Source organism: Crocodylus porosus, unplaced genomic scaffold, assembly GCF_001723895.1.
Source record: "Crocodylus porosus isolate Cpor-Errol unplaced genomic scaffold, CroPor_comp1, whole genome shotgun sequence".
NCBI classification, from domain to species: Eukaryota; Metazoa; Chordata; order Crocodylia; family Crocodylidae; genus Crocodylus; species Crocodylus porosus.
The window spans coordinates 6,942,135-6,955,665 of NW_017728951.1; positions in this window are offsets into that span (position 1 = coordinate 6,942,135).

The window sequence follows — 13,531 nt, forward strand, 5'->3', positions numbered from 1 at the left end:
ACATTTTTTATAATTTTTATTTACTCCATGTGTATATGGGTCTGAAACTCCCTACTGAAATCTGGGTTTTAAAAAACAAAATGCATCTGTGTTTTAAAGATGGTTATTTTTCAAACAAGTTTCAGGTAGGTCAAGTCACAGTTACAAATTTTCCAGAAGAGGGCTGCTGTTTCAGCCTCAGACAAACTCCTTGCTATCTACCACCCTAGGCTGTCATACACAGACATTCCATGATTAGATTTAAAAAATGAGGGACTAAATTAGAACTTCATCCTTTATGTCACATTTTGCTCTCCTTTACACCCATGCAACTCCAATTAAATCAGAGAGGATAGAACATTGCCCCTGCCACCGATTTTTACTGAGCACATGCTAACTTATACATCCCCCCTCCACCAGGGGAAAGAGGGGAAAGCCACAAACATCATCCAGTAAGAGAGAGGCCTTTAAATAAATTAATTAATTATTTTAAAAAGAAGCCAATACTTTTTTTGATAACTTAGTTCATAGTGCTTAACTTCAGAAGAAAGAGACATTTGAATGATTTGATGGATGAGACTGCTGCTAAAAAATGCAGAAAGAAGATATGAATAACATTTAGTCCTGTGATTAGCTTGATACATCTTATTCATTATGTGCATTTTTAATTATTAGTTTGCCATAACACACAAAATGGTTAAGTTTTTCTTCCTCAATCACCAACCCTGAGATGTTCAGACATAAATAAAATTTATGTAAACAACTGGTTCATTTCAAGGATCATGACTGTAGAATATTGAAGTTGTCTTCTTACATATCCGGTGGAATGGATTGAAGCCTCACTCAGCACCTGTGCTAAAGGTAGCTCCTAGTCAACCCACCTGTAAATAGGTACATAATTATTTGAATGAAGAATTCAAAGGGCAGCCAGATGTGATGCCAGCTACATTTTCCCCTTGTGTGCATTTGGCTACAAAAACTGATCAGCCATAATTGCACTAGTCTGACGGGCTCTTAGGCTTGGTTGCTTGATCATTGTGTTGCTCATGTAAAAAAATATAATATCAATGTCTACCAGGAATCCTCTTGCAGTCATTGATTTACCTTGGCTTAAATAACCTTCAAAGATTTGAACATTTTATACAATGCAATTGCAAGTCATGGGTGAACATTTAAAGTAGGCATTGGTTTTAAAAAATGTGTCCAATGACACTGCAGTTTGAGCCATTTCCAGAATTCACTGAGATCACAGAAGAGATCCTTGTAAGAAGGCTCAAGGGCTGAAACACTGCTGGAGGGGGTTAGAGGGTTGTAGCCTGTCTGCTTAGGAGCACTGGGCCAGCTGACAGGGGTGATTGGCTGGCCCTGGAGGAATTTAAAAGCTCCCAGAGATGACACTGGAAAGGAGGAAGCGGAGAAAAAGGCAACAGAGCAGTAAAGTCCTTGCCCTGGATAATAGAGGCTTGGTTGATATTTTGTTATTCTGTTTATTTTGGGGTAGAAAAGGGGGAAGGCTGGCTTCTTAGCTGGGCTAAAGGAGGAATAACCCTACAAGCCTGCATTTAGAATTAAAGTGCTTCATTGCAGGAGATTCCAATTTATTAAAGGCAGGGGTCCCTTTCAGTTGGGTAAAATCATGGGAAACAAAAGAAAGGGAGGCTAGAATCTGGTAGAGGGAGAAGGGGTTGCCTCAAGATATGTACTTATCATATAAACATAGAAAATTAGGGTTGAAAGGGACCTCAGGAGGTCATCTTGTCCAACCTCCTGTTCAAAGGAGGACCATCCCCAACTAGGTCATCACAGCCAAGGCTTTGTCTAGCCAGGTCTTAAAAACCTCTAAGAATGGAGATTCCACAATCTCTCAGGGTAGCCTATTTCAATGCTCAACTACCGTCCTAATGAGAGAGTTTTTTCTAATATCTAACCTAAACTTTCCTTGGTGCCACAAGACCACTGCACCTTGTCCAGTCATTTGTCACCACTGAGAACAGTCTAGCTCAGGGGCAGGCAAAATACAGCTGGCAGGCTGAAACTGTCCCACCAGGCAATTTCATCCAGCCCACAGGCACCCATCCACCCACCTCACCCAACCCATGCGCCTCCCTGCTACACTGGTGGGGCTGCTGCTTCCACTGCTCCAACTGCCGGCGGACCTGCTCAGTTCCTTCAGCATCCAGCAGCTCTTCTGTCTCCCTGCTGCAGTGCTGGTTTCAGGCAGCAGGTAGAGGTGTGGCAGGGGGACAGAGGGAGCTGCATCTGGGTGGGAGCACAGAGCATGAGGCTGGTGGGAGCATGGAGCCCATGTCTGGGGAGGCAGCAGGGGCACAGTGGTGGGTAGAGTGTGGGTGTGAGGAGGTGTCAGCTCCCCCCACCCATGGTGCACAGTCCCAATGCCACCAGCAGCAGCAGCAGGCGGCAGCAGGCACTTGGGGTACTTGTGGGCCATGCAGGTGCAGACACCTGGCAGCATGTGGCTCTGGCCAGCACTGCATAGGGTCACAAGGAGCACAGCCAGCCCAGCCCATCTCTATTGTGCAGGGCTCCCTGAAGCACATGTGCAGCTCCCTGCACTCATGCACCACTGGGGAAAGCCCTGCATGATGGAACCGGCTGGCTGCTCTGTCTCCTGCCATGCAGGTCCTGGGACTCCATGAGAAGAGGAGGGAAGCCACACCCTCTGCTTCCTGGTGGAGTCCCAGGATTTGCACAGCAGGGAAGGCAGCTGGATACATCATGTGGGGCTTCCTCCAGTGGTGCACAAGTGCCAGGAGCTGCACATGTGCTCAGGGAGCCCCACAAGATAGAAGTGGACTGGCCTGCTTGTGCTCCTTGCCATCATGTACAGTGCTGGCTGGAGTCATGCACCACTGTGTGCCAGTGTCTGCATGGCCACAAGTGCCCCAAGCTCCCATTTCCTGATGCTGCTTTTGGTGGGGGCTGTACACCATGGGAGGGAGTGTGTGGGCTGTACACCATGGGAGGGAGTGTGTGGGCGGATCCCCACACCCCCACACCCTGCAAACCCCACACAACCACACCCTGCCCTTACAACCCATCATATATACACCTCCCAACATAACCTGTGCACCCCCACACATAGCCACACCCCTTTACAAACTCCCCACCATACACACACATACCAACCCCCAACCCCCCCAACACCATGTACAAAAGCAAGACATTATTTTTGAGTTATTATGCAATCCTCTCTATATACATACTACGTGAACACAAATCATGGCAAAAATATTTTTTGTAATAACATTAAAATATAGTAGGTGTTTGACTTTTAGTATATGATTTCATTTTTTTCTTGTTGCAAGATGACAGCCCTCCCCTTCCAAAAGGAATACTTCTGGGGGCAAGTGGAGGGACTTCCAGTGGCAAAGGTCAGGGGTTAGGGGGCGGAACTTCTGGTCCCAAGATGATAACTAGGGACCACAGCACCTGTCAAGGGGAAGGGCTACCTTTGCAGCTCTCAACAGTTTAAAATTCATTAAGCAGCCTTACAACTGAACTAACTGCCCACCCCTGATCTCACTCAATCCTCTTTGTAACTACACATCAGGCAGTTGAAGGATGCTATTAAATTCCCTCTTGGCCTTCTCTTTTCCAAAATAAATAAGCCCAGTTCCCTCATTTAGCTCTGTCATTGTAATACCATCCTGCGATGAGTGAATTGTATTTATTTTTCTGATAAATAACTACTGTTTTTGTCATTATTAGATGATAGGCTCTCTTCATGCATCCATTGCTTTTGCAAAGAATCCATTAGTTTAACATGCTATTTCAATTATCTTATAACAGAGTTTGCAAAAATAGCAGTCATTTGAAAAGATGAAAAACACCTTTTCCATCATTCAGCTAGCCACTTAAGCCAACCATAAGGGTTCAGAAGAGGGTTTCTACAACTTAATTTCAATGCTCTCCCCCTCAGGTACTGAAAAATTATTTGGAGATCCCTAATGAGTAGTTGTTTTAAACAGGCTTGTAGATTTTATACTTCTCCCAGTCTCTCATCACCAGGGATCCTAGAAACCTATTTGCCACAGAAATGTGGAATCTGCATTTTTAAAAAATTTTTTTTTTAAACACAGAATCTTTAGAATGTCCAGGAAAAAAAAAACTTACTGAAAATAAGTGTGGCTGCCTGCTGCAGGGGATAAGTTGCTGGCACACAGGGAAGCATTCAAGATGGTGGTTGGTCTCTTCTCCCTTTGCTGTTGATTGGGCAGGTGGGCTGCCTGTTGTGCAGCCCCTCCCCCACAATCAGTTGTGTGGGGTGAGGCTGCCTGAAGGGCAGCCCTCTCAGCCAACCAGTGGCAAGGGGCAGGGCCACTACTGGAACCTCTTGGACAATCAGCAGCAGGTGTGCTGGGGGTGGGGCGGAGGGCTTGCTATGGAAAAACCTGGATTTTTATCAGTTTTTTACCTGTAGTTTTGTTATTTTTTTTATCATGGAAAACTAAAATCCAAGATCATCACCGGGGAAATAGTACACTTTCAATTATTGATGAAATGTAGAAGAAAAAGGATTCTGAATTCTTGGCATATGGAGATAATAGGTCCAGAATGTTATTACCAAGGTAAAAATTCTCCAGTGATGCACATGGCCAGTGCAAAGCTCTACTAATTGTTTAAGCCTTACATGGAAGATGACAGGAGCAGCCATGGCTGAAGTGATTCTGTGTTAGCAACACAGAGAACAGCATAGAGACCAGTGACTGAATAGGCCAGGGTCTGGGACATGAAATCCAAGTTAAGGAGGATGACTAATTTACTAACTGTGGATATTCCACGCCTGGGGAATGAGGACAGGGTTCTTCCCTAATTTCATGGTAATGTATTTTTAGCAATTGATCTTCCAAGTCACCTTTTAACTAAGCTGGGAATTGAAAAGGGAGTGATAGGAATATCACTTTCTTAGAATGTCTTTCCTTCTTTTGGGAAAGAACACACTTACGTGGGTAGAAACAGATCCCAAGATGGCACGAAACCACTTCATGCTATACTATGGGCAGAAGCTAGTTTCATAGTTTCATAGTAGCTAGGGTCAGGAGGGACCTGAACAGATAGTCTACCCTGACCCCCTGCCATAGGCAGGAATGAATGCTGGGTTCACAAGACCCCAGACAGGTGATCATCCAACCTCCTCTTGAATTTGCCCAAAGTAGGGGTGAGGACCACTTCCCTGGGAACTTGGTTCCAGATTTTGGCCACCCTAACTGTAAAATATTGCCTTCTGATATCTAACCTAACCTATTCTCCATTCAGCTTATTACCATTGTTCCTCGTCACCCCAGGTAGTGCTGGGGAGAAAAGAAATCTATTTGCTGTTGATCTCCCCTGATGAGTTTGTAGGCAGCCACCAGGTCCCCCCTCAGCCTCCTCTTGCCAAGACTGAACAGGTTCAGGTCCCTCAGTCTCTCCTCATACAGCCTGTCTTGCTGCCCTCTCACCAAGTGGGTAGCCCTCCTCTGAACCCTCTCCAGGCTGGCCAGATCCCTTTTGAAGTGCAGTGTCCAGTACTGGATGCAGTACTCCAACTGCAGCCTGACCAACGTCACATAGAGGTGGAGCATCACCTCTCTGGACTGGGTTGAGATGCACCTTTGGATGCATGACAAGGTATGGCTGGCCTTGCTGGCTGCGGTCTGGCATTGGCAGCTCATGTTCATCTTGGAGTCAATAATGACTCCAAGATCCCTTTCTGCCCCTGTGCTTTCAAGGAGAGAACTCCCCAGCCGGTATGTATGCTGTGAATTTCTTCTCCCAAGGTGCAGCACCCTGCATTTGTCTAGGTTGAACCCCATCCTGTTCTCATCTTTCCACTTTTGTAGTCTGTCTAAATCTAGTTGCAGCCTCTCTCTCCCTTCAAGTATGTCCACCTCGCCCCACATCTTAGTGTCATCAGCAAACTTGGATAGCGTGCTTTCCACCCCCTCGTCCAAGTCGCTGATGAAGATGTTAAACAGTGCACGCCTGAATTGGATATACTAGGTCCATAGCTAACAGAGGATCACTCTAGAGCAGAATAACCCACTGGAAATCTAAATCCAGCAGTGAAACAACTTTTACACTATCTTTTTTGTTACCGGGTGGTTAAATTTGGCTAGAGCAACAGGAGCTGGTTAGTTGGATATCCATTCTATTGATCAGCCATTAGGCATTTATAGCAAAGTGCAATTTCCTGCTGAGCCCCTTATGGTATGGCATACTGCTATGGGCACCCAAGTTATTTCTCCTTTATCAGCCTACAAAGTTCTCAACAGTTTCAGTTGGTGATGTAATTTAGGACTTTAACTAAGCTGTATGCAAGCTTATCCCTTCCAGGTGATTAGTTGAACAAAGACAAAATCTTAAAAATCATACTGGCCTCTCGTCACCCCACTGGGCTCTAACTTAGTTTCTTCCACTTCCTTAAAAGCCTTTACTGGAGCTAGGCAGAAGCAGAAAACAGTTTTCCTCTCCTAGAAAAAAATTCTGACTGACAAAACCAAGACTTTTCACTGGTTCTTCAAAAAGACAGCCTCCAGAGTAGACAATGGTTAGGGCACAGACCTGGCCTGTAGCCTGCATACAATTTTCCATATCCTGGATTACAGCCATAATCTTAGAGGAAATATTATTATTTCCTTACTAAATGTTTATTTTTATAAAATAGAGCATTTCTACACTTTGGCATAATCTCTCCTTTTCATTTTTGACAGAAACCTTATCACAGACCAAAGAAACTATTTCCCAACAAAAGTTTCACCAAAAGTGGCCTATTACAACAAACCACAGTTTCAAAAAACCAAACCATTTAAAAATGTCAACATTGCTAATCAGCTCTAGCATTTGCTCTCAAAGCTCATCTCCATCACCTCAAGCACAGGCATCTTTATAACTCCTCCCATTTAGTTTCCTGTTGCATCACTTTTTATAAACACTAGGGTAGTGGTTCCCAACCTTGGGTCATGGGGGCAATGTCAGCAGTGCTGCACACAAAAGACAAGCCACACCATGTGTCAGGATCCCCCCCACCCCCGGGCCACCTCTATCGCACTCTGCTCCCAGTAGCGGATTGCGGCAAAAAAGAAAAAAAGTCAGGCACCACTGCACTAGGGGCTTCTTAGCCCATGACTTCATCTAGTCACTTGAGCCTTTAGCATCTCCTCTACCTGGAGGGCTTTGTCTGTTATTAGAGCTGCTGGACCAGGGCTTTCTAAGGCTAGGAACAGACATTAAGAAAGCCTGAGCCTGAATTGATTCAATCTTTGCAGGTTAGTCTAATCTGGGTAGGCTGAACCGGTTTGTAACTGGACAGACATTGTCTCTGGATTGAGGAAGTTCAGGCACATGCCTGCAGTGGCTCAGGCTAGGAGCTGAGGGAGCTACAGGAGTCCTCCCTTCCCTGGCACAACAATGAGCTGAGGGAGGGGGAGTAGCCAGGCCCCGGCAAAACCTATGATTAGGGAGGTCTGCCTGCATGGTTCCAGGCTTTTTCCTGCTGGCTGCACAAGGGGTGGGAGTGTTGCCAGATCCCAGCCCCCTGCTATCACTCTGAGGCATGGTGGGGTGGGGGAGGCTGCAGTGCATGCATCTGTTGATGATATGGAGCTTTTCAATCTCCCTTTCCCTGCTTATTTATATTGTCTGCAACAAACTGACAGGTAAGCAAGCCAGCAGGGGAATGATAACAGTGATTATCACCTCATCAGCAAACCAATAGTCTCTCTCAATTACTTCAAACTCTTCTTAAACAGCTTACTGGCTGCCCTGTTGATTAGCTCCAAATGGCCCTAAGTGGTCACTGTTCTGTCTGCCTGTCCCAGTGAAATTGGAGAGAGACACACACAGACACCTCTCAGCATTAGCTAGCATACCACATGCCTAGGGGCTGTTGGGCTGGGGTCTGTGCTGTGGGAGACAGAGGGGTGGGGTGGGGATTCCAGCTTAAGCAGTGAGCAGTGAGGGGAAGGTAGGTTGGGGGAAGCCCGGCAGACTCTGTTGTATCTGCAAGTCTCTGCTGGAGCTCCAGCCAGGGAGCAGAGGGGAGGGCCAACCCTGCTGTGCAGCAAAGAGTCCAGCCCAGCCCAGGGAGCATGCTGGGATGCTGGGAGTGTCTGGTTTATTTTAAACCAGCAAGGGATCTGGGACAGTCATTGCATAACCCAGCTTGAACCAAATCAGTTAAGTCTGATACTACATTCAACCAGGTTTATCTCAAACCAGTTCTAGCCATTTTCAAACTGGTTTATGTGCTGTGAACATCTGTTCTGTTACAGGTTTAAACCAGTTTCTGATCACTTAAACCGGTTTATGTGCAATGTCTGTCCCTAGCCTAAAAGGATCATTCACCCTGAAATAGGTAGAGTAGCATAGGTGTGCTCTGATGTATGCCTGGAATCCAGAGCACCAGACAAACAATTATAAAAGTGAGTCACATCATACTTTTATTAGTTCCTCCATCCTGACTTACATGTATAGCTGGACTCAGCACCTGTCTTAAATTTAGTCTACCTGTTCATTTTTCCTACTTGCTTTCATTTACAGTTCACAAACCATATTCTGCTCTCCTTTGCATTTCTGTAATGCTGAGTAGCAGTGTCTCTAGAGGCAGAATTTGTCCCAGCAAATGCAGAGTCCTGCTTATTCTATCTAGGACAGATGACTCCATTTCTGCAAAAAAAGATGAAACAAGAAGAAAGCAAAGCCTTTTTTTCCCATTTCTCCTGGGCTCCTTTAGAGGAGGCAGGAGTTTCCCCAGAGATGCTACACAGTTTGAAGCAGACTCCATGCTTAAGAATCAGTGACAGTATTTTACTTCTGGAAAAGACATCCGAAGTGTTTGTTAAAGTTGCTAAGGGACAGATCTGACCTAGGCATTTGACGACAGCAAAAATCCTACTCTCAACTGTTTAATGATATTTATATAGCAGATATATTTCTGCAATATTTTAAAGGTTGATGTATTCCATACTGACTCTATACAATAAACTCTATTTTTCCTGAAAGGTTCCCTAGTTACTGATTTATTCCTGTAAAAGACAGACTGTTGTGCTGCTACATGTTTTCTTGTTTTTGCTGCTGTTTCTGAATGCAAAAAAAAAAAAAAAAAAGTGTGAACAGCAATGTAGCTGTGAAGCAATGCAGAGTGAAGAGTACATTGGACCATACTGGAAAACAAGTTGTATTCATTAATATGTATTCCATGGTAATTTTATATTTCATGAGATGCTTTTCTTTTTCTCCTTAAGCCCCCAGGAGATGGCAGATGTTTTCAAGTATCACACAGTGAGCAATGTGTCTTTTTTATTGTGAAGATTCCTTCTCACTTGAAAGGATTAGAGGAAGAAGACTTTAAGTTGAGTGAGGGTTTTTTTGGTCAAATGCTGAAGATTTTTCTGTCTCTTTGCAAATGTAACTGAAATGTTGAAAACTTTTGTGATAGGAGTACACTGTAGAGGATTTTCCTTTTCAAAGCAATAAACTTCTCATTAAAGCTAGTGACATATAGCTTTGGATCCTTGCTGTATTCTGAGATACAGCTGATGCACACTGAAGAGTCAGGACCAGAAATGTAGCAGGATGCCTGTGGTTATTTTCTTGTACATTTCTTTCATTCATACATTTTATTTTTAAACCAAATTTGTTTTGGTAAATGAGGTCCACACAGGAATTTTCAAAAAAACAGATGTCTATCATGCAACCTAGGTAGAGAAAGATAACATATTGGGTGCATCTATACATACAATATACTGTGGAGTAGACTAGCTCTGGAGTAAAGCATCACTGTGGGTGCATCTACACATGAAAATAATCTGGGAGCAGTTTTCTCTTGAATAAATTACTCGAGAGTAAATTCTCTTGAGCATGAGTCTACCCATGCACAGACGCAGGAGTAGATTTGCTGTTCCTAGCAGCAGACTGCTCCTGCTCCTGCTCCCGCTCCCTGTGACTCTGCAACTGACCCCTGCAGCAGCCAGGGGGAGCGCTAGGCTCCCCCTGAGTGCTAACCCAGTGGTCAGGAGACAGCTGTCTCCTGGCAGGGGCTCAAACATCGCTGTCTGCTCCTGGGGCAGTCTCTGCCACTGAAGACCAAGAGGGGACAATGTCCCCCGGCCCTGGCAGCACAGAGTTCCCAGCCCCAGCTTCATGATCACGGGTTTGGAGGTGGGATATCCATAACCTTATCTCCCAGCACGAGCTCTGTCTTCATGGGGCTGGCACTGGCAGATCCTTATTTCCCAGTCCAAGTCCCAAGATCATGGGGCCTGGGCTGCAAGATGCAGAAGGATCTCCTAGCCTGGGCCTCATGGCAACGGGATTCATAGATACTAGGGTCAGAAGGGACCTCAACAGATTGTTGAGTTCAACCCTCTGCTAAGACCCCCAAGGTAGGGGAAAGCACCACCTCTCTTGGAAGCCCATTCCAAATTTTGGCCATGCTTAAATTTTGGCCACCTTTGGGATAAGGATCTCCCACTGCCAGCCCTATAAATCACTGGCACTCAGAAAGAAAGATCTCCCAGGCCAGTTCCCATAACCATGGGGCTTGGGCTGGGAGATAAGGACCTCCCAGTCCCAGCCCCATAATAAGCTCCTTGCTGCCAGGGGACATTTGTCCCTCCTGGGTTCCACTGGTGGAGCCTACCCCAGCAACACGCAGCTCCTGGGGGCAGGGAACAATGTCCTACCCCCTGCTGCCCAGCTGACCAAGAGCACAGTTTCTCCCAGTCAGGCATCTCCACATATGCTAGTGCGCAGTTACTAATCATGAGTAACTTTGCTACTTGCATTTTCAGGTAGCAAATTGACTTGTGATTAGAGTCAATTACTGTGCAGTAAGCATCTGCACATGTAGATGCAGATGCATATTCCACAGTAATTAGCTCTACAGCACAGTAAAGTGTCTCATGTACTTGTGCCATATTCATAGTTGCTAATGTATTAGAGCACAGTAAACTAATTAACTTCACTGTAAGATAATACTATCTTCAACAGTACTGTCTTATGATGGAGTATTTTACTGTGCCAAAACACGTGTAGTCAGTAACCGCAGGTGTCAATTAAGCCTGGTCAGCCCAGCCAAATTATTCTGCCCCAGCTCAAATTGCCTCTGACCTAGGTACACATATAGATGCTGTGCCCAGGAACAGTTTACTTTGGCTTGAACTGTTCTGAAGTTTATTGCGTTGTATTAATTGCACATTCAGATGCATGCACAAATGATTAAAAGAACTGCAGTCATCTTCTGCTAAGGTTAGAGATTCAGCCAATAAAACACCATAATGAGTCCCAGGATCTGACAAGAAAAATCATGGGGCCCGAAAAGCCTTTATATTACTATTACGTTGCTATAGCCAAGTATGTTACATGCTCAAACTACGGTATCTGATCTATAATTTTTTTCCATTTTTGGTTTCTGTTAATTATTTCATTTCTATTCACATGAAACACTCTCTTCCTTTCTTAAATACAAATGCCTGGCAAAAAATATATAGTCTGTTTTTCTTAAAAACTGCAAGAACAATTGGATATCAAAAACCCTTACCAGGGCAAACTGGCTGATCTTCACATTTTGTCAGTAGAGACATTTCTATCAGCAGAGGGCACCTTAACCTTTTAGGCTGCTTGCAGTCATGGGGGAAAAAAAAGAAAATAAACCGCATTTTACTGGAAGAAGCAGTGCGTTAGCTGGACCTGGCTCTGCAGTGTCTGCATTGATCAGACACTTCAGTGGGGCTTTTTGGGGCTTTTATCTAAAGCTAATTCAATCAGCTATTAGATAAAAGCACCAAAAAGCATCTAATCTATACAGGTGCTGCAAAACCAAGGCCAACTAATGTGCTGCCTTTTCTGGTCATGCGCTGGGCTGGGCATGGGAGTGTGCCGAGTTTAAAGTAAAGCGCTTTTTTTTTTTCATGTCTGCAAGCAGCCTGAATGAATAAGAGCTGATGAGCAATTAGCACTATATTCTACTGTTATTTATGACTGTTTCTAAATGTTGGCTCTATCAGGAGATTAATACACTCTTTTTCGTATGAAGGCAAAGAACCTTCAACCACTTCATTTTGCAGAATTCTTATATGCTTTGCTGGAGTAGTCTACCTCAAAGGAAAAAAGAGCTAGCTCCAAGGTGAGTTCATTCATCCATGATGAATGAGCATACTGGAAAGTGCACATTTTTCATGGTATATTCAGCTGCTGCCTTAAGAATGCCTTGTGAAATGGGGATAAATACTAGACCAACATGAACAATGCTTTGCCTAGTGTGTATTGTTAGTGCTAGGTCACTGTATAGATAAGAGTAGGCAAGACTGGAAGCCAATCTACTTAAAGACACTTTTTATTCTTTGTTCACCTGTGCTAGCATCTGGTGAAGGTAACTCAATGAGTCGATGGTATAAATTCCATAGATTTAAATGCTATAGAAAACAGTATTTTTCAAGGGTTTATTGCACAATCCTAGAAGAACCAAACTTGGTTTGCCTTAATTTAAAAATGTTTAGAATTAGTTTGGTCTTAAAAGGCAGCAAGCATGTATGTAATTTAAACAAGTGCTATTTGGTATATTCATTCATCACATTTAGATGTCCTCTGTTAGGTCTCCTACATACATGGAGGGTAATATGCTGCCAAGGACCTACTTCCTTGACATTAAGAAATATTGCACTGTAAGTTTTACAAAGAAAGTTTGGTTTTAAGAGATGGATTGTTCCCGATAGGCACTTCCAAATGTGCAGGATGGTATGGCGTTGCACTGACCCAGCGAAAGTGGCAAAGGCAATTGTACTTGTCATTCAGGTTTTGGCATGTGGCACTGCTGCCGCTTCTCTGACAGTCATCAGCAGTTCCCTTCTCACAACAGCTGGACCAGCATCCAAGCCTTTCTCTGGAGCTCTCACACACAACCTCCTTCCCTTTTGGCTACTGCCTCCTACTGCTGCCAAGCCCAGGGTTTTTCTAGTTCTGGCCTGCTCCCTTCCAGTCACCTGACTAGCTGGCCAGGCTCAGCTTTTAACCCTTACCCTGCCAGCAGGCTGTGCCTGGAGAGTTCTGGTCTTAAAGGGACTGAACTGCCTTCTGGTAACAGGGCTAGGGTTCCCTGTTACAGCATGCTTTGGGTTTTGCTTCCCAGTGTGGAGTACCTTGCATTTTTTGGTGTTGAACACCATCAGATTTTCATCCGCCCATTTCCTGAGCCTGTCAAGGTTAGTCTGGATCACCATCCTGTCCTCAGGTGTGGACGCTTTACCCCAAAGTTTGGTGTCGTCAGTGAACTTGGCCAGTCTGCTTCTGACACCAATGTCCACTTCATTGATGAAGATGTTAAAGAGTATAGGCACAAGGATGGAACCTTGAGGGACCCCACTGGTCACGGTGTACCATGATGATTGACTTCCATCAACTACCAGTCTTTGGGTCCAACCTCAGAGCCAATTCCCCAGCCAGTGGACTGTGATGTAGCTGAGGCCGCAGTTGGACAGTTTTTCTATGAGATGATCATGGGATACCAGATCAAAAACTTTGTTTAAATCAAGATATTTTTAAAATTCTCTCC